The sequence below is a fragment of the Cetorhinus maximus genome, chromosome 3 (assembly GCF_964194155.1).
Source record: "Cetorhinus maximus chromosome 3, sCetMax3.hap1.1, whole genome shotgun sequence".
Taxonomy (NCBI): domain Eukaryota; kingdom Metazoa; phylum Chordata; class Chondrichthyes; order Lamniformes; family Cetorhinidae; genus Cetorhinus; species Cetorhinus maximus.
This window is the reverse complement of record NC_135881.1, coordinates 118314489-118340605: the sequence shown is the minus strand read 5'-3', so window position 1 is coordinate 118340605 and position 26117 is coordinate 118314489. Positions and strand designations below refer to the sequence as shown.

Here is a 26117-nt window from a genome sequence, read left to right as displayed (position 1 = left end):
TTCTTCTCTTGTAAATGAAAAAATTGTATTGATAAGTGATAGTTGTACCGTCAATCTCCTTGCGGCCGGCCCACCCCAAGCCCAGTTGGCCATTGCAGGGCTGCAGTGCATCCTTCCCCTGCTGGTGGCTGGCACTTACACTACTATGCCTGGTCCTTTCCCCCGCTGCCCCCCACCCCCCACCCACATGCTGCCTTCATCACAGTTAGGAACACACAGTTGAACCTGCCATTGCAAGGAGGCACAATGACGTGGAGCGCGAAGGGCAGCAGATCCATCTGTGCCACAGTGCCTTAAACATTCCCTCACACCATGTCATCACCCTGACTTCGACATGTCGTGGAGTTTGACCAGTGCGCCTGGGTGTAGTTCCTCCAGGTTGACCCCACCACAGTCATGTGGGTGTCACTTCACCACATGCTGCGGGTGCAGAACCCATCTCATCACAACCCTCTCATGCTGACGGACACATAGGCAATATCTGGTGGCCCACCCAGCTAAGGACACATACCATTACTGACTCACTACACTCAGGCCACTCAGACATGGGTAGTCAGCCAGCAGGGGAGAAGGTTACATGATGGGTGCAGTGAACGATGCCAACATGCTACTCACCCTTCCCATGTGCAGCAGGTCGTTGAAGTGCTTGCGGCACTGGATCCATGAGCACCGCACCACATTGTGGGAGCTCACGGCCTCTGCAACCTCCTCTCACGCACGCTTGGTCAAGTGGGGTGGCCTCCTCCTCCTTTCCTCGGGGACAAGCACATCCCACCATGCTGCCACCTCCTCGAGGAGGGCAGCAAGGCACTCACCTGAAAACCTGGACGCAAAGTGACAACCCACCCTACCCTCCTGCATGGCTAGTCTCAATGTGCCTTGGCCTCGACCTCTGGCCATGTACAGCAGCCTTGGTGCGGCTGCAGCTTGGCCTTTAAACAGGCTGCCGGGTCGCCATTGGACCCGGTGGCGATTGCCACTCCGCCTGTGCCCGCCCACTCCCGCCGTCCCTGGGAGTCGCCAAACAGGCTACGTGGGCCTTCATTGGCTCACCTGCGCAAAATGGCGGCGCGGTCTTGATCTTGAAAATTCTCCCCTATATATTATGATTTGGTATCCAAATAGTCATTTTCAGATGCATTATTTATATGCAAATACATTTTAATTGCAAAACACTTAGAAAATACCCGAGTAAAATGGAAAAATAAACTACTGGAAATCTGAAACAAAATTGCAAATACTAGATCTTTATCTCATCTACTTTCTTCACACCAGCTGACTAACCCACTGTTTTAACTTTTGAATCTCCACTCAGAATGTTGGCTTTGTCTCAAAATCTTACAAAATTAAGATAAAGTTCCTGGAAATGCACAAATGAGAGAGTTGTCCTCCATCAGAAGGAAATTTAGGAAAATCTTGCACTAAGTTGATAATCTTGTTTCCCCTTATGTTTTGTTTTTTTAACTCGCTCATGGGATGTGAATGTTGCTGATAAGGCCAGCATTTGTTGCTGATCTCTAATTGCTGTTGAGAAGGTGGTGGTGAACAACCTTCTTAACCACTGTAGACCATGTAGTGTAAGTCTACCCATGCCGTTGTTAGGGAAAAAATTCCAGGATTTTGACCCAGTGACAATGAGGGAACGGCGATATAGTTCCAAAACAGGATGCCGTGCAGTTTAGGGGCGAACTTACAGGTGGCTGTATTCCCATGCGTCTGCTGCCCTTGTCCTTCCAGATGGTAGAGGTTGCTGGTTTGGAAGGTGCTGTCAAAAGAGCCTTGGTGAGTTGCTGCAGTGTATGTTGTGGATTATCAGGAAGAAATAATAATGTCCATATTATTATTGGAATTTATTGTAAAATAGAGTCTGCATGTGTATATGTGTGTGTGTGTGTGTGTCTTAATTGAATTAGAGTCAGCTCATTTGGGTGCTTTGATGTAAGAAGAGAAGTTAAGTTTGAAATGTTAATTAGGTAAACATGGGGAAGTTTTAGAATGTGAAGTGTAAAGGGGGCAATTTGCATTTTTAAACAAACTAGTGTGCCTTGAATTCAAAAGTGGGGGTGTAATGTATACCTAACAACAGAAGTAGTAAGAAATCTTGTGTTTATTTATTTTTACAAAAGGTTACTGGTAAAACTTAGTGGTATGAGGGATTTTTATTACCAGGAAGGTAAAGTCCAAAGACATAGGGGCCAGAATTTTTGGCTCAGCAAGTGGGGGCAGGGCCCGCTTGCTGAGGTGTAAAATGACGCGGGGTGACGATGGCCGTGAGTCCCAAATTCACTGCACGTCATTTAGATTTTCAGTTCAGCGGGCGTGCAGCCGAGTTGGCTGTGCACCCGCCGAGCTGTCAAAGGCCTATTAAGGCCATTTAAATGTCAATTAAAGTAATAAACTGAGCTTCCCGTCCAACCTTAAGGCATTTTGAGATCTAACAAGTACGAAAAGCCTTCAGCATCTATGCCTCTAGCTGCTGCCTCCAGGGACTGAAGTTAAGAGAACTCACTTTGTGTCTGACTGTTCAGGGCATCGTTTACTTTGCCTGGGTCTTTTAAAATCTATGGGCAAAATTTTTAGCTCGGTGGGTGGGTGCACACCCGACCCGCTCGAGCGTGAAATGACGCGCATTGATGTCAAGCGAGCGTCCCAACATGAATGTACAGTCACGCGATAGTTCGGTTGGCGGGCGCGCGTGGATTCGGCAGCCCCTCCCCCACCCCCACTGAGCCCGTCCGACATGGGCTAAATTCGATCTTACTATTGCGTAAATGAAAGTGTAACTGAGAGTTAGATTGATTAGGGGATTTAGGAGTTATCATTGTAATTTGTAGATCTATGTATGTATTTAAAATCATTTCTCTTATTAATAAATGTTTAATCTAGTTTTGTAAAAATCTATAAGACTTGGTGGTCTTATTACTATTGAATTCAAGGCATGCATCTCGAAATTTATACAAACTGCAAAACAAGTTGTGGCAGTTGTTTCAAGTTTCCCTTTGAGATTTGAACAACTCAGCATTTACCAAAGGCTGTGCCATAACATGGATGGTACACACTGCTGCCACTGTGCATTGGAATTAATGTTAAGGGTAGTGGATGTGGTGCCAATCAAACAGGCCGCTTTGTCCTGGATGGAGTTGAGCTTCTTGAGTGTTGTTGGAGCTGCACTCAAACAGGCAAGTGAAGAGTATTCCATCGCACTTGTGCCTAGTAGACGGTGGACAGGCTTTGGGGAGTCAGGAAGTGAGTTACTTGTGCAGAATTCCCAATCTCTGACCTTGTTCTTGCAGACACAGTAATTATATGGCTGGTCCAGTTCAGTTTCTGGTCAATATTAAACCCCAAATATTGATAGTGGAGGATTCAGCGATGGTAATGCTGTTAAACATTAAGGGAGATTGTCAGATTCTCTTCTGTTGGGGGTGGTCATTGCCTGACAGTTCTGTGGTGTGAACGTTACTTGCCACTTATCAGCACAAACCTAAAAGTCATCCAGATCTAGTTGGTTGTTGGCAAGGATTGGTTTAGCATCTGACGAGTGGCAAATGGTACTGAACACTTTGCAATCATCAATGAATATCCCCATTTCTGACATAATGAGGGAGGGAAAGTCACTGATGAAGTAGCTGAAGCTGGTTAGACCTAGGACACAATCCTGAGGAACTTATGCAGCGATGTCCTGGGCTGAGATGATTGGCTTTCAACATCCTCAGCCATTTTCCCTTGTGAGAGGAATGATTCCAACCAGATTATATACCAAATCCTAACTTCAAATAGTATGAGTTATGTTCTGCACCCAGTGGCTGTTTGTCCCAATGCAAACATAGTGAGATACGTATTTTATTTCCTATGTTGCTGGTTCATGTTTAACTGGGGTGGAAAGTATGGGATAATCTTCTTGGATCAAAACTATTTGCAAGGCCTTCATTAATGCATAGTTAATCAGAAGCTGGTGGGTACACTCCCTACCTTTTACCCTCTATTCTCAGATAATCTTTCTCCAGTTCATCATTCTTCCGAGACCATCAGGTCTGTTACTGAGCATCCAGAGCACCTGCTTGACTCAGGCAGGTGACCTTTCTAATTTGCAAACTAGAGCCCTAAAAAGCAAATAGGACTCAGTTTGCCATTTTAAGGCAGTGTTAGGTGGAGCATGCTCCTCAGAGATCCAGAAACCCAACCTGAGTCACTGCTTCTCCACATTACTACTCCCCACTCCCACTACACTGCCCATGAATTCTAACTCATCCACCAAGGACTTATCATTTTCTGGTTCAGAGGTCAGCCAGTCCACCCAACATTGTGGTCTCTGGTCTGGCAGACTGCCTTTGGGGATTTGTATTCTGCCTGCAACTGGTTGGCTGAATGCTAAATATGCCCGGCCCTCTAAATGGCCCAGGACTTTGGTAGGAAGAAGGCGGGACAGCTGGCCTGTGTCTCTGGCTGACTGTCCAAGGTCTGTAGCAAAGAGAAAATCCCTCCTTGTTGGTCCAGCAAACCCCTCAAATAAGTAATGTTACAACTAACTCAGGGCTGGCATTATTGCAAAAAATAGAAAAGGGGCACATTCTTTGTCATTTTGGTATTGAAGAACTATAAAGTTCTGTAAACCTGCAAATTACTTTATTGTCTATTGCTGTTGCTTGTCTGTTATTTTTAATAGACCTGTCTTGCAGTTTAGGGCTGAGACTGTAGGCTGACAGAATGATTTATGAAATCTAGCGATTATGAAAGAACTTGCATCATATCCAGTAATCTAAATATAGCAACAAGGGTTTACTTGACATCTGGGCAATGCTATACAACAGATATTGTTCATCTAAGGTTGCACAATGGTTCATCGTAAGGACTTGCTTATGGGAATAGTCCTTTATGTAGGTTACAAGTAAAAATTTGACTAAAATCCAAAAATATAACATAAACTTTTGAAATAGCTTAATCATCTGTAGAGTATTATCTATTGAAGTGGAAATGCATTAACTTCATAACAAATTGTATTTGTACCATTCTTGTTGGTGGATACAATTTATTGATGCATCCTAGTTTGTAAAATGCCCTGAAACTACAATTTCTTGGATTCTTTCTTGCTGCACAGGAGACTCCTGCACTTTGTCTATTCTTGGAAGACATCAAAGCAACTGAAAGAAACATTGCTCAGTAGCCATAGGGAGTTTGTAAGTTTTGCCTGCCTGTCTTGAACTAAGAAAGCTTGAGTCAGACCCTTTAAAACTGGACCATAGGAGAAAAGAAGAAATAATCAATTGTCAACAATAACCTCCAATGAGTTATGACCTAATTAACCACCAACAAGAATGGTACAAATACAATTTGTTATGAAGTTAATGCATTTCCACTTCAATAGATAATACTCTACAGATGGTTAAGCTATTTCAAAAGTTAATGTTATATTTTTGGATTTTAGTCAAATTTTTACTTGTAACCTACATAAAGGACTATTCCCATAAGCAAGCCCATATGATGAACCATTGTGCAACTTTAGATGGACAATATCTGTCCTATAGCATTGCCGAGATGTCAAGTAAACCTAAATTAATAAACCTAAGTTATGACCTAAAATCTCATGGGTAGAAGCAAATATATAACTAAAATTTTTTCAGCATTGAACTCATTAATGGTGCTTTTCACAAAAGGTGACCAGTTATGACTGTTAGAAACATTGGGGAGAATTTTCCCCATGTTGAGGGGGTTGTGTGGGGGCGATTAGGGGCGGGCGCGGACCCGATTGGCACCCCCGATTGGGTCCGTGCCGCCATTTTATGTGGGCAGGCCAGTTAAGGCTTGCCCAGCATGATGTGTGCTCGGAAGCACTGAGCACTCCCTGTGCAGGCTGGTGGGGGGATTCCCTGAGTCGGGGCCTGCACTCTTTCGTGCAGAAACCACCTGGAGGCACAGAGGTGCCTCAGGGAGATTAGTTTAAGTTTTAAAAATTTAAATAAAGAAAAGAAAAAGTTTTAAGACATGTCTTATACTTAAGACAGTGTCACATGAGCTGGGGCATGTCAATGAACATTAATGAAAAAATGTATTTAATTTATAAACCTTTCATGAAACTTCATCCCACCCGTGGATGAGGTTCCATGAAAAATGCGAAGGCTGCCTGGGCTCTTCGCCTGCCCGCCAACCTTAAGATTGGATGGGCAGCTCAGTTTATTACTTTAATTGATATTTAAATGGCCTTAATAGACCTTTGACAGTTCGGCGGGTGCACAGCCGAACTGAAAATCTAAATGACGCGCGGTGACGTTGGGACGCCCGCCCAATGTCACCGCGCATCATTTTACACCTCGGTGAGCGGGCCCTGCCCTTGCTCGCCGAGCTGAAAATTCTGGCCATCATGCCCTTATTATGCTTTAGAATAAGATTACCCACAAAGGGTAAAATAGGGGTGGATTTTATGTTTAGAAATTAGGATCGTTGCCTCCAACACCATACCCCAGCACATGCGTAAAAACTGTCAAACCGCTAATTGCTAACCTGACATCATCACGTCGATCTCTTACAATACAGAAGTTGGGCAGGCACCAAAATCAGCAGCTCACCAGCCATTTAAAGAAAACTAATTAACAAGCTATTAAGCTTGTTAACAATGCAACAGGCCTGCATTTTATATTGCCCATGCCACATTTTGGTGGGTGCATGTTCAGAGAGAGTCACGCCAGGTATCAGGATGTGCTGCAAAGGCGGATATAAAGGCTCAAAATGGGGTTGTAGCTGCATTCATCAGAAAACTCTGATGCTGAAGGTGGGAGAGTTTCAAAGTAGTTTAATTCTGATTTTTCATAGTTTTCAGCCTGTATTAGGTCACTTTCTCAATGTAAAAGCACATCAGAGGGAACCCATATAGGCACTAACTCCCTTGACAGCATGCAGTCATTACAAATCAAAACCATCAGCTCACACACACAAAATACAAAAGCAGGTGAGGCATCAAGTGAAAAGAACAATTATGTAATAACAAAATGAATCAACAATTTTCATAACTGTCAATGAACACTCACACATGTGAGCCCATTTCTTACTAAAGTGATGTTTTCTTAAATTGTTTTGGGGTGCTATGGCGTGGTCCTCTCCCCTCGCTGTCAACTGTGGTGGAGATAGGCTACTGATCCTTACACCTATTTATGGCTGCCCTGTGGTCGCCTGAGGCCATGAGGTCCCCGACATGCTGCACAGTGGCATGAGGCTTATCTGTCCCATTGGCACTCTGAGGCATTAGTGTCAATGGCAGAGGGGCAGAGGAGAGGCTGCTCTCATCAGAAGCGCCTTGTGTGGTGTTCAATGGTGACAGCAACTGCTTATCCGTTGCCGCAAGGCCCATTTGGCCCTCCCTGCTTTCCTGTGAAAAGTGACTCCAAGATCCTCATCCCCCTCTAGCCCCGGCTCTGGACATCAGAGCTCAGAGACAAGGTGATGGAATGCAGGTCGGCACACATACCCAGTATCCCATCCATGACGTGTTGGGTTGCCATCACAGTTGCTAGTGTCTAAATGGTGGAAGCCATGCATTCTGAGGAGCAGGCGTTCGCAGCGCTGGTGGTCTGGATGGACTCCTCCAATGTCCGTGCCAATGTGCCCAATCCTTCTGGAATCTCTCCACATCTCCATGTACCTTGTGCTGTACACCCAGCATCTGCTGCATGATGGATGACTCTAGAGGCTCATCACCAGACTGGGGCTCAGCATCTAGGTCGCCTTTAGCGCTCTTCCAACTGCCAGAGGCCTGCTCCATCTTAATCTCCAACAGCTGGTTTTGTGACCGTGATGTGTTCACACCAATGTGTGGATCTCTTACAGCGGACACATACACATCCACCATGGTATCTGCACTTCTGCTGGGTGCGGAGCAAGGATGTGATGCTGCACCCTTTGAGGCTTCTCTTTGTCCTCAGGGGTTAATGTTGGTCCCTCAGGACTAGTGGCTGAAGCTGATGGTATTTCATCCGTGAGGGCAAAAACAAGGAGAACGAAGGACACCAACATCATCTGAGGTGACTTCAGACAGACACACTCACTAAAAACACACACTTGTGATATTGGGAGATGGTAACCAGGGTTTGAATCATGGGCCCTTCAACATGTTGCTCCCCGAATTCTGCAGGCCTCCAAAGTCAAAAGCCTCCTCATCCCTTCCCCAGTTTCCAATTCTCCCTTCCTTCAGCACTGTTTACTGGAGAGAGATATGCGCCCTTGGAACCTCATCACCCTGGGGCCTTCCTCCAACCTTGTCTTGCCCATTGGTGTGACTGCACTGATTTTCTGACAGCTCCAGCACTTCCTCCTCAAGAGGAGTGAAAATGGCCACGTTGGCTTGGCCATCTCTGGTTCTGGCCCTCGCTTGGGCATTTGTGCCCTCTTCTCCTGCAAATAAAAAGGGGCATTGTAATGCTGTGCGAGGAACATGCTTCCAAATATGTGACCAACATGTCCTTTGTTGGCGGCCAACAATTCTTAATGATCCTTGCTAACTAGCAGAGGTGCCTCACCCCACACACCCACTCCATGCACCTCCATAATCCCCTGTGCCATGCAGAGCAGTATTTCTGCTTCATGCTGCCTTGTGTACTTGGTGAATACACTAGGAAATCCCATACTTGACACACATCACTCTCTCACACCCTTCCATATAGGTCCATCTCCAAAATGGTTACACACTCACTCTGGCAGCTTGTAATTGGTCAATCAACCTCTTACGGTGTTGTAACCAAGTTCCTTGGATGACCCCATGGCTGCTGACCTCCTCTGCAACCTCCGTCCAGACTGCTTTGGTCTGGCTGGTGGGTCTCATTTTCCCGTCATCAGGCATGAGGACCTCCCGCCGACCCATCACAGACTGGGGAAGGACTTGCAGGGAGTCAACATCAAACCGTGGGGCCCTCCTTGGTATGGGCCCCTCAGCAGCTCCTCTCTCCACCATACAGTGGCCTTTCAGCCTCTGTGGAGAGACAAAGAAAGCTAAAGGATAGATATTGAGTCTTTTCCTAAACACTTGTTATTCAGAAGGGAAATGGGGCAAGTATGCTCAAATGTTCTTTCCTCCTTGGCAAGGGTCCTGATTGAGACAGTACAGGCAAATAGTCACCAAAATTTAAAATCAAGCTCCTACCTGCTGCTGTTCCAAAAGCTCAAAGGATTTCACAGTCTTCTGGCTCTAAACTTTGGTCTGAAATCCATTAATATGGTGCAGCTGCCACCAGCCCGTGGCAGGGTGCCTTTAAATGGGTGGCCATGTCTGACTTTCAGATCACAGCCTGTCCCCTCTCTTCCAGGATGTCCCACCCTGGAGGCCCGATTAGGTGAGCTGACCACCCTTCCCTTTCCTAGTTGGCTGGCTTCATGCCGGGTGGCCATTAATTAGCCACAAGATGCTTTATTCGGCATTTTTATCAGGCAGGGGAAACCGCACATTCTGGGACGGACTCCTGCCCACTGCCGATAAGCGTAAAATTCATCCTACACTCCAGGAATAGACTATTCAGCCCCTTAAGCCTGTCCTACCATTCAGTCAGAATCATGGCTGACACGCATCTCAACCACACTTACCCACTGTAGATTTATAAGTCTTGATAGCCTTACTGAATATAAATCTATCAAACTCAGTCTTGAAAATTTCAATTATTTCAGAACCCACATCCTTTTGGAGAGGAGAATTCCAGATTTCCTCTACCCTGACATGAATGGAAAGCATGCCAACAGAATCAGCATAACTGCAACAGAGACATTTGGCTCCAGATGTTACATGAAGGCACTGGATAAAACTGATTCATTGACCTTTCTGAAATCGAACCAACACAACTTAGGATGTTAAATCCTGAAAAACTGCTGACATGGATAATCTTCTGCTCAACCAAGGACTTCTTAGCCTAATTTTAGCTTTGCTATTTGACCAAGATTTGACCAAGATATTCCCCAGAGAAAGAGGTTCCAAAATCACTCACAGCTTCTGACTGTGCTTCCGGTCCATGTACGTCAGCCAGAGTTGAAAACAACCTCCTTGGAATCAGCAGTACTCTTTGTAATCACGTGCATCAGTTATAGCAAATGCAGTCCTAAGTTTGGATATCTATTCCAGCAGCTGTCCTTCTGACAAAAATGGCAGCTGCAACTTTGGTTAAAGCGTTGAGACAATACAAAAAGACTTGGGGGTGAAATTGGTCAATCCCAGTAGAGCAAAACAGGCTGATAGAGAATCCATTTTAGATCAACTTCATTATTTTTTCATTGATTTCAGTGGAGAAGAAAATCAGGTGGAGTGCAAAGCAGGCTGCCAAATTGCTATGAGCCCATTTGAGCAATTTCACCCCTTTTGAGACAGATACACCAATACTGTTCTACAGTCATTTCTCTCACATAATCTATGGCATCTCATCTTCACGTTGAAGACACCACAGTGACAAGTAGAATAGACTAAGAACAGATCTATCAGCTCAAAACAGCACATCCACAAGGTGCTGTGTGCCATCAACAACAGCAAAATTGTATTCCACCACAATCTGTTAATGTTCATAAGATGCTCAATAAGGAACATTGAAGAGCATACCAGCAGCAGTGCCAGGCAAACCTGAGGAGGTATCCTAGTGAAGCAACAGCACAGGACAATGTGCTTCTTGAACTATATAAACAGCATGCTATAGACAGAGCTTAGTATTTTGCAGGCTGCAGATTCAATTCTAAGGAACAAAGTTATGTTGAAGAGAGTCACCTTGACTTTGATCAAAAACTCAACGACAGAGCATACAACATTTAAAGCCTAATGTCTGATATCAAGTGGAATCCCCAAGTTGTTCAAAAAATGTGCTTTCCTCTTCCATTTCAAATGCTACTTTTCTCTTCAACTCTTCATAAATCTCAAGTTCATCATAATGCGAATATTGGTCTAGTGTCTGAAATAGTCTTCAAACACCTCTCTAACATTCCTGGACAGGATATAAGACAAATTTAGTAGGTTATCCCTCTCTTATCTGAACATTTCTACCTCTCTCTTTCCACTTTAATTCATTCTTGTATTTAGTTTATTGATGCCACTATGGTCAGTGCTCTTTTGAATTAACCTCTTTTGTTTCTTCTCAGCTCCTAGTATGCTGTCCTATTCGCTCTTTATTAAATTCCCATTGTGTTTACTTTCATAGGATCTCAAAACACTGGAATTCATTACCTCGTTAGTCTTCCCTTCCTCTTAAAATCCATAAGATTTTAAAAGTTGCTCCTTTATGCTGAGGTGGAAAACTTTCCCCATAACTGTTTCATTACTACGACCATCTTTCTTCCATTAACATTTCCTATCTCTCCTCCATGGCTGCCAAGACTCTAATCTATACCTTTATTACTTGATGCCTGCCTTCCTGAGGATCTGCCAACCAACTTCCTCACTTTTGCTTTCTGAAAACCACAACTCATTCAGAATGCTTTGATTCATGTCCTTGCCTGCTCAAAACTCCACATCCCTATCAGCATCGTTCTTGTCAGGTTTCACTGGCCTATGCCTGTACAAATTAATTTCAAGGCATTTAACTCCTACTTCAAATGTCTCTCTGGCTACACCCCAGCCTCCCTTAATGATCTCCTACAGCTCTGTGTTCTTACTTACAGGCTTTGCGCTTCTGTCATTGGTCAACATTATGGGCAGAATTTGACCCATGTCGGGAGGGCTCGGCGGGGGCAGTTGGGAAGCCACCCATGATTGAGGCCGGACTGTGATTTCACGCTGGCAGGTCAATTAAGGCCTGCTCACCGTGAAACGTGAGCTTCAGTGCTCAGCGCTGCTTGTGCAGGCGGGGGCAGGAGGAGCGCGAGCGGGGCAAGCACCATTTGCAAATCTCCCCGAGGCACAGAGCTACCTCAGGGTGATGAACAGATCTTTTAAAAAATAAATGATTTTATAAATGTTATAAAACATGTCCCCTCATGTGACTCTGTCACATGAGCAGGGACATGTTATTAATGAAAGAATAAAGTTTTTATTTTATTTTTATTTGCTTTTGGAAACATCATCCCGCCCGTGGATGAGATTTCCAAAAAAGTGCAAAGGCCGTCTGGCCTTTTCGCCTGCCCGCCAACCATAAGTTTGGATGTGCAGTGAAAAATTTCTTTTAATTAACTTTTTAATAGCCTTAATAGGCCTTTTAATTGTTGGCAGGAGTGCTGCCGACTCCGGCCTGCGCACGCCGACCAGAATATTGTGTGAGTGCACGATGATGTCAGGATGCTCACCCGAAGTCATCACGTGTCATTTTATGCTCGGTCGGGTTGGGCGCGCGCCCGCCTGCCGAGCTAAAACTTTTACCCTATGTTTTCCAACCTCTTTACTTTAGCCACTGCTTTTTCAACTATTATGTCCCTGCCCTCTTGAACTCCCATATTAAAAACCTGTGCCTTACCTCTTCCTATCCTTCTTGCAAAAGGGTATTAAAATTAATTTAATTTAACCTTTTAACTCTCAGTTTGGCTCTGCAGTGTTCTCATTTCTAAGTCAAAAGCCCATTAAGAGCTTTTGCACAAAACCTATGTTGACACTGTCAAGGAGGGTGATGCATTGTCAGAGGTGTTGCCATTTAGGTGAAATATTAACCTAAGGCCCAAGCTGCATTTTGAAGTGGACTTAAAAGATCCAACAACTTGATTTGAGGAAGAATGGAAAAATTCTCCCACTTGTTACAGACGGGAGACAGGCAAACTGAACTTCTTTATCCTCTCCCTGTCTATCCATAAGCAGAGGTGTTCTTGAATTATTTTTAAAGCAGGCTGTGGTGGGTTTCCCCAACTCTCGGTTTTTGTGGTCTAATTTTATAAGTACCATGCAAAGTATCATGCAGCAAACTTTCTTTAGATTTAACTCAAAGGGTTAGTTTACTTTACATTCAAACCCTGGGGGTGGGGTTATTCACAACTTCACATGTACATACACAGGGGGATGGAAAAGAGGGAGATTTTACAACTATGGGTAATGACAGTAAAAGAACCACAGAAATTAATTTTCTTTCACGTCATTTTCAGAGTCCAAGAGGTCAAAGTCCAGAGGTTGTTTCCTTCATGGCAGAGTTCAGCCCAGATGAGTTCCTGGTTGGAGACAACAACATGAAAATCATTGAAATGACTGACAATGCCGCATGATGAGGGATTTCTATGCTTATACCTCTTGGAAGGTGATGATCAGAGACTTTTAAAAATTAAACAGGCTTCGAAGAGTTGAGAGCTGGTGGCAGGCTGTTTGGTCTGCTGAGAGATCCGCTGGAGTTCTTTCTGGTTTGTGTTAAATCAGCAGACTGAGCTGTAAGGCTAGAAATGTAATATTAAAATGGCCCAAAAGGCTATAAGCATGGGGCCATGTGACATGGCCCATTAATGAGTTAATTGCAGCCTCACAAACAGTTTCTGTACTCCTGGCCAAAATCCATTGTTTCCCTTAGGAGCAAAATGGCGGCTATTAACACTTCTTCAGGTATAATGAGTTTCAATGTCTCTATCTTTGCTATCATCCCGGTTGGTTGGGAGTCAGTTTGTTTGTTAGTTGCCTAATTTCCTGATTATAATGCGGCCTTATGATCAGGTGTGAGATTCCATTAGGATGAGAGTGGAATGCTTTTGTTCTTGTAATCTCTGTTGGCAGCTTCTAGAACAGATCTCCAATCTTGTGAGTCAGTTGACCTGTAGCAGTCATCTTGTGGTTCAGCAAAAGTCAATTTTAAAAATAGTAAAAAGAATAAAGTTTTGATATACACAGTTTTGATTACTTTTCAGGTCTTATTAACCTGATACATTATACTAACCAAATTTTATGCTGTAACCAATATTTACAAAAATTAGCATTTTACCAAAACATTTGCTGTTTGTGGGACATTTATGTGTGTAGAATTACTGTTATTTTTGTCTATGCAACAGTAGCTGCACTTAAGTTCTTATGTTTTCCAGTCACATGGTGTTCATTCTACTCCCTAATCTGTATAATGTGCTGGGACATCTTAACATTGTGAGGAAAATTATGCAAGAAAGTTACTATTTTGTCTTGTGTTCATGGTCTAGATGCGGTTCTTTATGCTTTGACTGTTTCCCTAAAAAAACTACTTAAGAATGTAGTTTGTAAAAATCATTATTATATGTTTACAGTTCTATGTACATCTCACCGATTCTACACAAGGTTGAACTTCTCCTTCCCTTCAGATCGTTGTTACTTAGTCATGTGACATTGCATCATATTTACATCAGCATCAGGTGCTTATGATGTTAACCCTTTACTCTACATCTCCCCCAAATCTATCTGTATCTAGGTGAGCTAGTAACATGCGTCAAACCATATTCCTTTGCAAAGTTGTGGAATAATTTGACACTATAATGTTTGGGATACCATGTGTTAAAAAGGTTCTCTTCATTGATTGAATGACTGATTCCTCCATGATACTGTGCAATCTGTTCACTTCAATCCTTTAAACTCAAATAAACCCATTCCCAGGCATCCCCATGGCCTGGATGGAAAATTGGAGGTTGGCAGTGATTCTCCTTGCCCTTGGCTATTCACTTCACACTGAAGGGAATTCACGATTAGTTTTTGTACAAAATGATGAAGGCCTGGCCACAAGACTGACTGTTGGGCTCTTGCTCAACATTTTTCTATCTCCAAGTGACCTTGGTGAGTTTTCTGGAGAATTTCAATTTGAAATGTTTCAAGGATGATTAATCTGTCATTAAAAACTAAGAAATTATCAGTGATTGTGAAATGCTTTCTCTGTTCGAAGTACAGAGTACTTCGGTGTAGTGCTGCATTGTTAGGAGTATAATCTGGTCCCCCTTTCTGGCAGTATTCCATTATTTTAATACATATGTCATCCTGATGTTGTGCTTGTTTAATCTCCTGCGATCTCTTTTCAGTGGTCGGTAAGTGTATGGTAATGAGTGATATATACACATCCACTTCCTCAGTGAAATTCAAATTCCATGGTGGTTTTTTCCATTGATATTCCTGACAGCATCTGTTGTCATATGGTACTTACCTTGAACATACTCAGTTACTGAATCATTCCCCATTAGCCTCAGTCTGAAACATTGGAATTTTACAGCTCCATCGTAACGGGGAGGAGGCCATAAAATGTGGCAAGCCATTCTAAACTCCATTCATTTTGGTGGGACTGTAAAACCCTGCTGGTATAAAATTCTGCCCATTGAATTCTAAGTGGCATCTTTGCAATCTCCTTTAGGTTAAGAAGAATGACCAAAGGCTTGTGGTCAGTTTCAATTTTAAACCATGATCCAATCATGTAATCTTAGAACTTCTTGCACGCCCATGTTGTTGCTAACGCTTCTTTCTCAATTGGTGCATATCTTTTCTCTATGTCTGTGAGTGATCTTGAAGCATGATAAACTGGTCATCTTTTACCATCTTTTTGAACTTGAAACAAAACTGCACGCAGACCTGTTGATGATGTATCTGCTGCTAATACAGTCAGCAGTTCTGGATCATACTGCACTACGATTTCAGCTGAAATTAAAAGACTTCTAACTCGTCAAAATTATTTTGCTGGTCCATATTCTAGCACCACTGTTGACCTTGTTTCAACAGCTTTCTCAATGGCTCATTGATTTCTGCCAAATTTGATAGGGTCTCGCCTACTGCCATCCCAAAGAATCTTTGCAGCTCTGCAACATTCTTGGGTTGTGGTCTTGGGTTGTGGGAACTCTTTAATTACCTTATTTTTCTGTGAGTTGGCTGTTATTCCTGAAGTTTGCATAATGTGCCCCAGGAATTTAATCACTGACTTTGCAAACTCACATTTCTCATTCAATGTCAAACCTGCTTCCTGCAGAACTTTGAGGTCTGTTCTCAATCTTCTTGTTCTCAATGTTCTTCCCTTGAGGAACCGTGTGATCCATATGGCAAATTACTCCTTCCATGCCTTCCAGGGTCTGGGACAATGGGCAGAATTTTCAGGATGGCAGGGGGGCGGAACCGGTCCGTGCCACCATTTTACGCAGGCGAGCCAATTAAGGCTCACGCCGCATACTTCATGACTCCCGTGCATAGCAGGAGTGGGCGGGTGGTGGAGGGCGCACTCAGCCCGCTGGTTCCAATGGCGACCCGACGGCCTGGAAAAAGGAAGGCCTGGCAGCCTTGGAAAGGCTGCTCGCAATAGCTGGGTGAAGGGCTCCGCAGAGGGGCAATGGATGTGATGCAAGTCCGGAGGGTGGTCCATTGGGGCAGGCCAGGCTGGAGAGTAGGGCGGGGGGGCCAGTGTGCACCTTGCTTTTTCGATGACTGTCTTGCTGCCCTCCTCGCGGAGGTGGCAGCACAGCGGGAGGTGTTGGTTCCCTAGGATAGGAGGAGGAGGCCACCCCACATGAGAAAACGTGCCTGTGAGGAGGTGGTGGAGGTGGCGAGCTTCCGCAACGTGGTGCGGCGCACCTGGATCCAGTGTCGCAAGTACTTCAACGACTTGTTGCGCTCTGGAAGGGTGAGGACAATGTTGTCATTGGTCACTTAACCCAGCTTTCCCCCCTGCTGCCTCCCCCCCCACCGCAAAACCTGCTGAGTGTAGTGACTGCATTGAATCATTAACGGCATGTGTCCTTTGCTGGGTGGGCCAACAGATATTACCCATGCTGAGGTCAGCCTGAGATGGTGGTGAAGAGATGTGTTTTGCCCCCGCAGCATGTGTTACACTGAGATCCACATGACGGTTTTGGGGGCAACCTGGAGGAGCTGCACCTAGGCACTATGCTTGAACTGCAGGACATGTCCAAGTCAGGGTGATGACATGTTGGGAGGGGAGCTTCAAGGTGGCATGGCAATGAACCAAATGCTGCACTCTGCGCTCCACGTGCTTGTGCCTCCTTGCTATGGAAAGATATACCGTGTGGTGCTTAATGTGATGTAGGCAGCATGTGTCCAAGGGGAGGGTGGGGGGGTGGGGAGCAGGCCTAGCATCTTTGTGTGAGTGTTCGGCAGCAGCGGGGTGAGGAGGTTCTGAAGCCCTGATAGGTCCCACTCTGGTTGGGGTGAGCCGTGCGTGAACAGAGTCCATGTGTAATTTGCACTAATCAATGCTCGTCTCTCACTTTCAGGAGAAGAATGCTCATAACGCAGCAGAGTGTGCGAGGACTGGCAGTGGCCTGGCGCAGATCACCATTCTCAGCTCATTTGAGCAGGAGGCCCTGGATCTGGAGAGGTGCCATGCGCCCAGGTCCACTGGTGTCAGTGGGGGTGCCACGGCCAGGTATGAGTGCCCAACAGTGAGGTCAGCATTGTTCTCCCAACAGCAATGGCACTGCTGAATGTTAAGTGATTTAATTTTGCAACATGGCTTGACCATTGGTTATGGAATGATGACCGCATAATGATCTGGGGGACAGGGATGGACTTTGTCATTGTCTCCACGTTAACTGATACAAAGTCCTTGTTCTTCCTTTCAGCATCAACGGAGCAGGGCCAGGAGGAGGAGCAGCAGAGGCCCCCTCTCACACCTGAGGGCCATGAATTCTTACCAGTGGCACACCATTTCTGTGAGGCAGGCACCAGAGCAGATACTAGCACCTCGGTGGGAGTTAGAACATCGGCTAGTGTCCTGGGGCACAGTGGTGAGGGCACTTCACAGTCGTTGGAGGAGCTGGCAGAGACAGAGAGTGCCCATGGCGCCAGCAGTTGGGGGACAGCAGGGGACCAGACACATGCTCAGTCGGTGCCTGATGATGTGCCTCTGGCGTCATCTGCGATGCAGCAAGGGCAGGAAATGCGGCCAGGTGTGTGGGAGCATCTGGGGTAGATACATGAGGCTATGCTTGGCTTGGTCTCCGTGGTGGAGGAGTATACGCGGACGCTTGCCAAAGCAATGAGCCACATGTTCAAGCGCCATGCGTCCTCCATGTACAAAGTGGCAACTCTCGTGGAGAGGCTCCTCCAGGAGACCCGTCAGGGCTTCCTGGGGATGCGCTCTGACCAGCAAGCCCTGACATCGGCATTGACCTCAGCTGGTCAGTGCCAGTGTGGGAGATGGTCTGGGCACCAAGTTTCCCAGCTCGGTGCCCATACATCCACGGTGAGCAGGGAGGTTCGAAGCGACCTCACATCGGCGCAGCAGCTGCCTGTTGTCTCTGCGGGCTCCTCTCAGGGCGCTCCGGATGAGGGCGGCAGCTCCCCACCTTTCTCCCAGTGACCGTAGCATCCGATGAGGCTGCGACGATTGGGGAGATGCCAGCTGTGGAACTGGCCGCTCCTTCCCAGGCAGGGCCAGCTCAGCCTCCACGGGCCAGAGGACGACTGCTAAGGTCATCGAGGCCAACAGGACAGCAGAGTCAGCAGGCTGTCTCAGATGCCACTCCCAGCGATGGGGCAGCACCAAGACATAGCACCCGGAAATGTAAACATAAGGCACTTTAGGCAGACCAAGGGTTTATCACTGGTGCTTTTGTGTTGGCCTGAGATGAGGTCTTTATGATTTGCTTTGAATGGGAACACCATTGTCGTTTTTTTGGCTTATGTTTCTTTGCTTGTGATATTAAATTCAGACATGTAACCATGGCTGAGGGTGCCTCTTTTCTTCTGCATGTGTATGGTTTCCAAAAATGTTAGGAATACTTTGTGGGACATTCAGCTTTATTAACAAGGCCTTTAGTTACTGTTCCTAGCCTGGCAGATTTGGCACTTAGGTACCGAATATGGAGCTTACAGTCCAGGCTTGTCCTGGTGATCCATCTGTGGTGTGCTAGCTGAAGGTTCATTGGATTAAAGCCTCCCGGGTGTCCCTGCCTCCCTGCAGTATGCCCAGGTCAGCGTCTACCCCCTCAGCATTTCCCTGTGCGTGCTCATCCTCGGACTCACTGCTGGACTCATCGTGTGCACCCAGAGCCACTGCGTCGACGTCTTCATCGTCCACTGCGTCCCCCCTTTCCAGCGCAAGATTGTGGAGAGCGCAGCGTGCAACCACTATCACTGACACAAGATCTGGGGGATACTGGAGTGCATCCCTGAGCGGTCCAGGCATCGGAAGTGCATCTTGAGAAGACCGATGGTTCTCTCCAGCACAGCCCTTGTGGAGGCATGACTCCTATTGTACCACTGCTCAGCTTCTGTTCTTGGATGGCAGAGAGAGGACATGAGCCACCTTCTGAGGGGATAGCCCTTGTCACCCAGCAGCCATCCATCAAACCGGGCTGGAGCACTGAAGAGCCACGGCACTTGGGAGTGTCTGAGGATGTAGGCATTGTGGGAGCTGCCTGGGTACCTTGCACAGGCTTGTAAAATCTGCATCCTGTGATCGCACACTATCTGCACTTTCATGGAGTGGAAGCCCTTCCTGTTGACAAAGGCACCGGGTGCCTTGATGGCCACATGTGTGCAGTCTATTGCACCCTGGACATGCGGGAAGCCAGCAATCACCGCGAAGCCTCTGGCTCGCTGTGTCTGGCTTGCCTGGTCCCAACGGTAGTGGATGAAGGTCAATGCATGCCTGAACAGAACGTCTGTAACCTGCTTGACACAAGTGTGGACAGCTGATTGGGAAATACCGCAAAGATCACCCACCCAGGAAGGAGCCAGTGACATAGACTTTGAGGGCATCTGTGACCTTTAGAGCCACTGGCATGGGGTGTCCACCCACACAGCTATCGGAGATCTCAGGCCCAATCATCTGACAGATATAGTTGACTCTCTCCCTTGAGAGATGGAGCCTCCTTCGGCATTGCACCTCAGACATATTGAGGAGGCTGCTTCGCCGCCTGTATACCCTGGCAGGAGGATAGTGGCATCTTCTGCGGCCCCTTCCGCCTTGGTCTACCTCTTTGCCCTGCACCCCTTGTGCCTGTGCCTGTCCTCCCAAAGATGACTCCCCTGGAGGCTGAATGTGCACTCCTGGCCTTCTCCCCCTTCTCCGCAGAGGAGGTGCCTCCAGTGGACAGTTCAGCTCCCATTCCCAGGCTAAGGAATGGCTTCCTGAAACCTGCAGGCCCAAAAAAGATTCCTCACTGCAGAGTGCTGACCTGAAGGTTAAGAGTCCAGAAGAAGCAACTGGTATGTGTTTTGAAGTATTGCAGATCACACAGGCGAGTTTCAATAACTTTGAAAAATCAATATGTGAGAGAGCACACTCGTGACCCCAGTGAGCCCTCTTATCCTGCCCGTGGATGAGGTTTATACAAATGTGTCCTACCCGCCTGCCCGTTGCGCCGACCGGAAGATTGCATGGGCGCCGAAAAATCGGCGTCGACTGGTGAGTCAAGGGCCTTAAGTGGTCCATTAATTAATGGCGGGCGCGCAGCGGGGATCATTACGCGCTCGCCCAACGCAATGGCGCACGGTGACGTCGGGACGCTCGCCCAATGTCACCATGCGTCATTTTACGTGCGGACGCGTAGGGCCCTACCCCGCACGTCAACCGGGAAATTCTGCCTCCTGTTCTCAAGAATATTTCTGGTGCAGATGCAATTCCGAATGGTAATCTATTAAAGCAATAATGACTGAATGGTGTTCTAAAAGCGGTCAGCAGTCTGGATTCTGTGTCTAGAGACAGCTGCCAAAAGCCACTATTTGCATCTAGTTTGGTTAATAGGGCACTCTGCTAATTTGGCAAAACTTTCATCCACTGATCTCATTGGTTGGATGTCACATTCCTCTGAGTTGTTTAATGGAGTCAAGTCCATGCAGATTCTGATTGAGCCATTAGGCTTTGGGACTGTGACCATTCCAGAACATCACTTTGTCAGTATGGTTACTGGAGAGATAATCCCCTGCTGTAACATGTGCCAAATTTCACTCTTGACTTTGCCCAGGAGCGGGTGAGGGACTTTCCTTGGTGTGAAGAGGCAGATCGGTTCAATATCAGCTCTTCGGGTTACATGATATTCGGTCTTCAGCTTTCCCAAGCCTGTAGGTGATGTTGGAAATTCATTCCTGAATGTATTACTGTCCTGTTCATCAGAAACTTAATTAGCTATGTAAATCAGCCTCAATTGTAAGCATCCCTTCCTGCTTAATGATGATAATTCTTGGATCTGTATGACATAGAAAGATTCAATGATTTTGCTATCCTTGTATTTTAATTTTGCCAGGTGTTGTCCTATAACTTTCAGTGTATGCTCATCTGGACCTTGTAATTGGATGGATGATGGCTGTAATGTGATGTTCTTCAGCCATTTTACTTTGTCAGATCAGAATGAAACACCCGCCCCTGTGTCTAACTTGAACTCTGTGGGGTGTCCACCCATTTCTAGTTTAATGCTCCAGTAATTATTTTATGTTTCATTCACTTCCCTTAGGAATGTTTTTGGCTTTTTCTGTGGTTTTTTTCACTTCTCGTACTGACCTGATCCTTTTGTTTCTTCCTGTGCAAACTAGAAGCGGTTCTATACTTAACAAAACTCTTCCTCCAGATATCCCACTTCTGAGCTGGTCACAAGCATTCAGAACTTTGGAAGGGTTTCTTCTGTGAGTGGCACCCACAATTCTATGAGTTTTTCATGTGAGTCTTTGATCAATTTTCTTTTTTATCCTTCTTCCAATGATCTCTCGGTCTGTCAGGTCCATAGACTTTTCCTGGAGTTTTTCTATGCTTTTTACTTACTGTCCACTGCCACAATGTTTCATCTTGTGTTCGGGGTCTAGATGGAGTTCTTTAGGGTTTGACTGTTTCCCTAAGAAAGCTACTTAAGACTGTAGTTCATGTAAATCATTATTATTTATTTACAGGTTATGTACATCTCAACAACTCTACACGAGGTTGGACTTTGACTTCCCTCCAGATCTCTGTTACTTAGTCATGTGACACTGCATAATAGTTACATCAATATCAGATGCTTCTGATGTTAACCCTTTACTTTACCATTTCTGATGTTGATGTTACACCGCCGCTACTTCCTGGTTTCAGGAGCCTTCTTTATTATGATTTTCAACTTTGATGATGCCTGATTTCTCAAGTAAAAAGGTGCATATGAATACTTCCAAAGTTTAAAGTAAAACAATTAATATGTTTGGCAAAGATGGAAATAGTAATGTTTAAACTACTTTGCAGCGATGTTCACAAATTAGGATCAGCTAATTTTAAAATATGAAACTATTTGTGAATTTCTGTCCTTCTGGGGAGTGGAATTGAGCCTGCTGCTTCCTTGAGGTCCTCTCCACTTCCTATACATGTGGGAGCTTCAGACACGGGCCCAGCAAACCTTACCACTGTAACAAAAAGGCTGTTACAGGATGGATTCCCTGGGATAGCTGCTTTCCTGAGACAAGAGTCATCACAGGCGTCTCAGTGCTCCAGGGAAATCATCCCAGTCACCCATCGCTGAACCTCTTCTCACTCAGTGAACCTCTTATGTTTGTAATAGATTATGAGCTGAAGCAAGTAAGTAAACTAGATATGATGCTAAGAAGTTGTAAATCGAGTGATTAAATGTTTTGGTATTTAGCGAACACTCTTTGTGAGGTAAAATCTGCTTGTTGCACACAATCCTGAGTTCATCTCCACATATGGGGCAACATTTTCTCCCCGTCAGGGGGATGTGCGGGAGCGGGCGCGGACGGGCGGGTTCCTGATCAGCGCCCCTGATTGGGGGGCACACCGCCATTTTATGTGGGCAGGCCAATTAAGGCCCGCCCAGCGTGACGTCTGCCAGGAAGCGCTATGCGCTCCCTGTGCGGGCAGGGGGGGATTCTCTGAGCCGGGAGTGCGCTCTTTCACGTATGTGCACGAAAGAGCGCACAGATCTCCCTGAGGCAAAGTGCTGCCTCAGGAAGATCGGCTCAAATGTGAAAAACAGTTTAAACAATAGAAAAAATTTTGCTGCCATGTTCTCTCATGTGACATTATCACATGAGTTGGGACATGTCCATAAATTTTATTTTAAAATATTCTGAATTTTTTTAATCCCTCATGAACCCTCATCCTGCCCATGGATGAGGTATTATGTTTCTTCAGAAGCCCGACAGGGCTCCCGGCCCGCCCGCCAACCATAAGGTTGGACGGGGAGGACCATTAATGATTTCAATTACTTTTTTAATGGCCTTAATAGGCCATTGACAGGTCGGTGGGAACACAGCCAACTCGGCTGCGTGCCCGCTGACCTGAAAATGTAAATGATGCAGGGTGACATTGGGACACCCGCCCGACGTCACCCCGCATCATTTTATGTGTCGGCGAGTGGGCCCCGCCCCCTGCTCGCCGACCGGAAGATGCAGCCCGTGCTTTCAGCTTATCAGTGTTTGGAAAATGGTAGTGGAAATGTGGGCTTTGTCTTATGAAGAGATTTGGCAAAAGTGTTTGACAGTGAGGTATCTGTGAAGAGCAGGCAAGTGAACTTGCGTGTTGATGTACCAACTTTTATTGAAAGCACAGGAATATCAGTTGTATCTCCTTTTTCATGCAGCACTACCCCACATCATCTCCTCCTGTGCACCCTTTTCATGGTGTGGGAGGAATGTCCTTTATCCCCCTCTATTATTGTCCCCTTCAGCTTCAAGAAGCAGCAAGTTTATCTTCATTGTAATATGTAAGCAGCATGTTGCCTTGATTATTGAGACACTCACTGGGCTGTAGGGCATTTACTAGATTTATCTAATGGGACTAAAATGGGCTTGAGAGTTCCTACAGTGTGCTCTATGACAATTCTGGCATGGGATTAATTATACTCATTGTGTGGAAGCTTTACTGGAATCAACAGCCAAGGTAGTGGAAAAGTTCTGATTGCCAAGTAAATCTCCAGATCGATGATCCTAAGTCACGAGGGCTGGAATGATGGATTGTTACATGCATGAAGGCTTCAGGGGACTTCCCTGGGTATCTAGCACTAAAGTGTAGGATAAGGTGGTTGATATTGACTGCTAACTGGATGTTAATCAAATAAAACTTTTCTTGAGAGGGGTGTCATACGGGGCTTTGAGTTGCATGAGTATTCTGTCGCCTCCTCCTTTAAGCTTTGGGAACCCTTCCAGCCTGTAGAACTGGGTGACTTTCCTTCTTTGTTTATTTGTTCCAATTGAAAGGATATGAATTGCATTGTCCTCCATTAGAGCATCAGTAATCTTGATTCAGTGGTGGACAGCTGGCCAGCTAATGCGGCAGAGGTCACCAAATGTTACCTGGAAGAATTCCACCATAAAGAATTCAAGTATTAACTGATACAGATGGTTTTGTTCTCTTGGTGGAAGTAGGCTGCAGATGTCTAGCCAGTTGTTGATATATCTCTGCAATCGTCTCTAGGAGAAGCACAGCCTTCAGTCACTGATAGTCAAAAAAGTCTAAGACCTCCTTGTTCTTTAAACATTGGTGAGTGAGTACAAGTATACATAGAGCCAATGACTTTTGTGCAGCCTGACACTAGGAGCTTCCAATCTAGTTTCTTCCATAACCTCATCCATCCTTTCATCATAGTATAAGAATACAAAGTTTTCTACTGGAAAGTCCCTGGTGCCGATGGAAAACAGAGCAGAGCTAATTTCAACCAAATTCAAACATCCTGACTAAATCTCTAAACTACTTAAAATGATGGATATGCAAGCATAGTACACCACCCTTCAGTAGCAGCACACAAGAAAGCCTCCTCAATGTGTTATCTGCCTCATAATCAACATCGTGGGGGTTACCATTGACCAGAAACTGAACTGGATCAGCTATATAAATACTGTGGCTACAAGAACAGGTCAGAGACTGGGAACTCTGCGATGAATAGCTCACCTCCTGACTCCCCAAAGCCTGTTCACCATCTACAAGACACAAGTCAGGACTGTGATCGAATACTCCCCACTTGCCTGGATGAGTGCAGCTCCCACAACACTCAAGAAGCTTGACACCATCCAGGACAAAGCAGCCTGCTTGATTGGCACCACATCCACAAACATTCACTCCCTTCACCACCGACGCACAGTAGCAGCAATGTGTACCATCTACAAGATGTACTCCAGGAATTCACCAAGACTCCTTAGATAGCATCTTCCAAACCCACAACCACTACCATTTAGAAGGACAAGCGCAGCAGATAGATGGGAATACCACCACCTGGAAGTTCCCCTCCAAGTCACTCACCATTCTGACTTGGAAATGTATCGCCGTTCCTTCACTGTCGCTGGGTCAAAATCCTGGAATTCCCTTCCTAACAGCCCTGTAGGTGTACCCACATCACATGGACTGCAGTGGTTCAAGAAGACAGCTCACCACCACCTTCTCATGGGCAATTAGGGATGGGCAATAAATGCTGGTCCAGCCAGCGAAGCCCACATCCCGTGACTGAATAAAAAAAACAATTGGGTAGATTCCAGTGAAGAGGCAACAGCTTCGGGAGAAGAGAGGAGCAAAGAATAATTGGCAGTGAAAATAAAAATAGCCGTAACATGAATGTTAGAAGTGCCGTTCTTGTTTTGCTACTTTCACCAGAGAAACTATATGGAGTAGACATGAATAGCTGCACAACATTGAATGATAGATGGAGCAAATGAATTTAGCTGGGAATTTCCTTGGACCTGCTCCCGCTTCACTGACTTTTCCGAAAATGGAGTTCTCGCTTACTGTGAATACAGGATTTCTAACAGACTTTCTGCAAACTTATAGCAACAGATCAGAAATAACTCCAAAAAGTCTCAACTGTTCTTATTTTTTTTTTTACCTTGCTGCTACAGAAAGGACAACATTTGTTTTCTTATTTAAAAGAGACTGATTATTATTTTTATAAAACCATAACTAGAATGCACTTATGTTGCTTGTGCCTTGTTTTCTATGGCATAAGCAAAGTGTGACAATCTGATTATTTGCTTCAAGAAAATGATTTGAAAACAGTTTTGCATGAAGCTTTTATACCGGCCCCATACCAAGTTTAAAGAGAGATTAGGGCTCTCCAAACAAACAGAAATAATTGCCATGGCCACAAAATGAAATGCTAAGAACAACTGAGGTGGCACATATCCTCCTGAAGCAGAAAAACAAACTGCTAAATAGATTGGCTCCATATTATTCCTTGAAAATAACTTCCAAAGAATACATAATTAATAATTCCATGTACAAACTGAACCTTTTTATATGCTGTGGTCACCTCTAAGTGATTGATTTGTTTTCCTTTTATTCAGTAGGTCAGAGATGCTTGCACTCATTGATAGGAATGAGGATTAATTGCAGGATTTAGCCAGGCAACCACTA

General features: G+C 45.4%; 1 protein-coding gene and 1 long non-coding RNA gene across 3 annotated transcripts in view; one reads left to right on the top strand and one right to left on the bottom strand.

Moving 5' to 3' along the window:
* LOC144678862 (histone deacetylase 9-like) overlaps window positions 1-26117 on the bottom strand; it is a 635070-nt gene that overhangs the window by 28289 nt on the left and 580664 nt on the right. The gene's annotated exons all lie outside the window — the stretch shown is intronic.
* On the top strand, window positions 1545-22351 carry LOC144678863 (uncharacterized). Its single transcript, XR_013576199.1, has 4 exons — window positions 1545-1782; window positions 13015-13163; window positions 21335-21458; window positions 21686-22351. It is a non-coding gene; the product is annotated as an uncharacterized LOC144678863 (long non-coding RNA).